This window comes from Loa loa, assembly GCF_000183805.2.
Source record: "Loa loa unplaced genomic scaffold supercont3.37, whole genome shotgun sequence".
Lineage (NCBI taxonomy): Eukaryota > Metazoa > Nematoda > Chromadorea > Rhabditida > Onchocercidae > Loa > Loa loa.
In genome coordinates, this window is record NW_018108217.1 from 342,659 (window position 1) to 348,050 (window position 5,392).

Here is a 5,392-nt window from a genome sequence, read left to right on the forward strand (position 1 = left end):
GTTAATGCTATAATTATTCGCTTTTTTTCTCTTTTTCTTTTCCTTTTTTCCAATTGAAAAAAAAAAAATCCCTCTGTGATGGCGTAAAAGGATGGTATTTGTAGCATAAGAAATTTGTAATTAACGAATGTTTTGATCAAAGAATGCTATGAAAATGTTACCTTTTATGATGGCAAACTTACCTTCAACAACAAATGCATTACAATAATTATTGCTATTCATTTAAAAATAGTTTCAATCAAATATTATTATTTCAATTGGAAATTGCCATTCCTTCGATTTTTTTTCTCCTTTTTCCAAAACTAATGTTCATTTGATTTATTAAACTTTCATCATCTTCTTCTTTAAGGCACGAAATTACCTGTTTGTCACGATTATTTTTGTTAGTTGACGAATTCATTCCGGAAGAATGCAAATCATTAGATAGAAAGAATCAAGAAAAGACATCGATCACTGACTGAAATGTAGAAGAACATTCAGGAATCGTAATCACAGTGGGCTTGATCTGTTAGGTAGACTGAACTTTCAAATTTTGACATTGTCAGTAATTACTGTAATGTTTTGCCTGATATGGATTTGAGATGGGAATGGAAATGTGAAGTAGAGGAAGATGAAAAGGATTGTCATTAGGTTGTATTTCAACATAGAATGCTATAAAAATCATGTTTACACAATTGTTCGCAAGTTTCCTCTTGAGAATTTTTTTCTTTTCTTTTAAATGAAACAATCAAATACTTAGTGATCGGAAGATTATTGTATTGAGCCGATTATAAAGGAAAAGGAATAGAGAATTTGGTGGAGACTCTACTCAAATGAGGATTTACTGCCTGATGAAATGAACCTAAAGAAAAGTTATTGGCTTTTACAAGTTAAGATTTTTAACCTTTTTTTTTTTGGTTCAGAATTATGACCAATCATTAAACAGCTACAAGCGTAACAAATATACTAGAAATTAGGAACTGAAAAAGTATGCAAAATTTTTCTCGTGAAATTTCAGTTCAAAAAAGTGCTATTATTACCGTTTAATTTCTGCTTTTGTTTTTTCAGTTCTTTTTTTTTCCTTTTTTTTCTTCTGCTCTCAGCTATTGTAATTCCGGTAACTCCGCATTTACTTTAATAAGAAAATTAGGAAAAAGCATAAAAAAAGAAAAAAAAATTGCTCCTGAAATTTTCGGGACAATGGATAAGTGTACACCATTTATTCCAATTCACAGATAATTACGCGTCATGTATTCTATTTGGTGGATATGTACGCGTCACTTATTCCGCTTGAGGAGTAAGTGTGCGCCATTTATTCCAATCGATGGGTAAGTGCGCGCCATTTATTTCAATTGACAGATAAGTATGCGCCATTTATTCCAATTGACGGGTAAGTGCGCGTCATTTATTCTAGTTGACGGGTGAGTGGGCGTCATTTATTCCAGTTGACGGGTAAGTGCGCGTCATTTATTCTAGTTGACGGGTGAGTGGGCGTCATTTATTCCAATTGACGGGTAAGTGCGCGTCATTTATTCCAATTGACGGGTAATTGCGCGTCATGAGCATCATTGTTATGATGTTGCATTGCGCTTAGAATAACAATCATTTAATTGTTCAACTTTAACGAACAAAATCGACAAGATGTGATCAGTTATTGATAATCAACCATTTCATTATTATTTATAAAACAATAACAATGTGGAAAAAATATTGCAAAAGGAAAGTTGCAGCAACCTGCAAACAATTACATATGTACACCGACGCTTAACATCGATAATATCATTGCCGCTGCAATCCGCCCGCCCTTCCCCTCGTCCTCCTGGCAGCTTTCTCCGCTTTATGCCACAGTCCTTAGTCCTCACATTTCACCTTGCTGCACCAAGTGGCTTTCATTAATTTGTTTATCTCTACATGAAATCTACAGATTAGAAAATGATTGATGGCGTAAGAATCAGTGGATAGGGATTACTGCGGGAATTCCATATCCATGAAATGAAATATTTAAATTGACTGATCGATTTAATAATTTATATGTCTGAAAATATTCAGATATGATCGATTATTTTCACACATCGATTAGGGAGATGAGGTAGCTAAGTTGGATTACATTTTAGTTTAATTTAACTTAATATGGATTTTTAACTAATGAATTGACTTTTCAGGTAGCTAAGTTGGATTTATATTTTAGTTTAATTTAACTTAATATGAATTTTTAACTAATGCATTGATTTTTCATTTGAATCTGCTCGAAAATATTTTAAAAAATTCCCAGTTCCCTTTTATTCTTTATTGCTTCTACTGTTGTTTTTCTTTCTCAAGAAACAATATAGGCATAAATTTCAAAGGATCTTTTTTTTTTTCCTGCTTGCTAAATAACACTCACCTTGTCTTTATTCATGCAAGGTGATTATAGAAATATCGAACTTTAAAGTTTTTTTCTATTTCACTTAGGACATCTTCCTCTCTCATTACTTTTTTCAATCATTTAAATATGCTCATTTATCGCACCTTTACAAAGCAAATAATGCTTTTTCCTGAAAGATGTCGATCATTTGTATTATAATGGCGACGCGTGCCGCATTTTTAATTCAGGAATCAAATTCCGGCACCTTTTCAAAATTCGCAAAATTCTGCTCGGATGTTATTCCTCTACCGGATGAAGTTATTATCAGTTTATTTTTTGTTCAAAAGATGGTCTGAGACATGTATTCGCTTTTTTTTCTCTTCATTCACTTTTTTTCTTTTCATTAAAATGTGAAATTTATTGAATGGATTAACGGAAGATCCCCGGCGACAAACATATTATTGACATTTCATAAATCCCTTGCTTACGACAGCACTTCCTCGGCAATTCACGGTATTACATCTGTATCAAACGTTTTGATCTGTAAGTTGGACCGATTAAGATGTTAATTTTCTGAATTAAATTTTCAAAATTTCAAACTATTCATTATTTCCACTTATTATTGATGCATCCATCAAACAATGCCATGTCATTTTGAATATTCCCACAATTACTGAATCTATACCATACCATTATCGTGTTCTTTGTATAAATCAAAAAGTTGAATGAAATTTATGAAACAATTCTCTCTACATTCAAACCATAAATTTAAATATTTCTCTAAATTTTTAAATTACTTTCAAATTTTTTCAAAATTTTTATTCTTATTTGCATTTGTTGCATCAAATTCTCTCCCGCTCCGCTAATATTTCTGCAAATTATTAACGAAATGTTGAAAAGTATTTCGTGGTTAAACAAATTAGTTAAATTTAATAGTGTTAGGAATAATCGAAAAAGTTTATGTCAAATTTTTAAACGAATGACTAAGTATATGGCTATTAATTTTAACATGCTCTCTCTCTCTCTCTCTCCTCCCTTCCTAAGATAGCATTGCGCAGATTGAGAGATGATAGGTAGAGATCAAGGATGAGGAATGCTGTTTGGCGTTATAGAATTCAAATTATAAACAAAAAAAAAAATTTATAAATTTGCCGAATCTGTGACATCAATTTGAACTGATCTGTCAATGTAATATTGTATGTGTATGTTACATAATAATGGATTATACACACATACACATACACACATGCACATACACACACATATATATATATATATATATATATATATAAAATCGTTGCAGATAGTTCTTTGTCCTTGCTGAACCCCTTAGTTTACCGGGCTACTTTTAGGAAAGATGTACTTCGTCATCCCTTTCCCTTGCTCCCCTCCACTCTCCCCCCTCTACCCCCTCTCCCTCATTTCCCCATTTTCCCGCTCATTGTCCTCCTTGCCTTGTTCAATTTAATTCTCGTATCAATATTTATGCTGCACTTTGCTAGCATATTTAATTGTAATAATGAAGAAGTTAAAATTCTGATTATAATTGAAAATTTAATTAGGAAGAAAGAAAAGAAAAAAAGGAAATATATGGATAATAATTTTTTTTTCTCTTTCTTCTTTTTATATTCAGCATTTAGTTCATTTTAAGAATGAAAACAGGAAAAACGAATTATGATTAATTTCTTCCTTACAGTTCCAGAGGTTTCATTTGATTTTGTTAGTAATTTGTAGCACAAGTTTTGTTGTCACAAAGTGGGCTGTTTGTTTTACCATCATTTCTTCTTCCTTCTCTTCTCTTCAATTGATTTTCTTGATCAACAATACATAATTGATTCATACATTTTAGCTTATCATTTTCCTTCTTTTTTCTCTAAAATTAATTTAACAAATTTTTTTGTCCATATTTTACTAATTGTTTCTCTTTCTTTCTTTTTTTTTTCCAAAAATTCAAGTTAAGAAGAATTCTATGAATTTACACAAATTTCAATTGAAATTGAAATGTTGTATACTGTTCATTTTCTTTCTTGTTCTTCTCCTCCTAAACATATTTATCTATTTGTTTATTCATTTATTTATGTTTGGAATTTCAAGACTTTAAAGATTGTCGGAGTTTTATGACAAGGTGAATTAATAGTGATATTTGTCGCATTTATTTCCCTCGATCATACCACAATTTAAAATGTATATTTTGTTGCTTATCTAATATCATTCATTATTTATTCAAGAAAATGATTGATTAATTGTTTATTTTTTTTTTCACAACAAAAAACGATTCAAAAAAGAAAAAGAAAAATCTTTGAAAATTTTCTTATACTGTTTGTTAAACAAATATTCTTATTAAACTGCTCAACAAATTACCTGTGACAATTTCGAAGGTCAAATTAATTGATCATTCTTCTTCATATTAAATTTCAAAATGCAAAAAAAAACAAAAAAAAAGAGAAATGAAAAAATATTCGTTCGAAAAAATTTTCCTTTTTTTTGTTGCAGTGTGCAATTGACCAAATTTACCGTTAATGTTTTCAAAATTTAAGGCAAAAAGAAGTAAATTAATATTGCTGGGGGCAAAAAAGGAAATGAAAAAATGTTCGTTTGGTACAGAAGGCTTTAGTAAGGAGAGAGGAAAAAAATTCCGTAATATGGGTCATTTTACGGATGACACTGTATGACTCAAATTTAACATGAGTGCAAAAATCAACTGCGCACTTCTACCAGTGTTGTTAAGTATAGTGTAATTAGTTTTGACATGGAAAATCTATTATTATTATTATTATTATTATTATTATTATTATTATTATTATTATTATTATTATTATTATTATTATTATTATTATTATTATTATTATTATTATTATTATTATTATTATTATTATTATTATTATTATTATTATTATTATTATTATTATTATTATTATTATTATTATTATTATTATTATTATTATTATTATTATTATTATTATTATTATTATTATTATTATTATTATTATTATTATTATTATTATTATTATTATTATTATTATTATTATTATTATTATTATTATTATTATTATTATTATTATTATTATT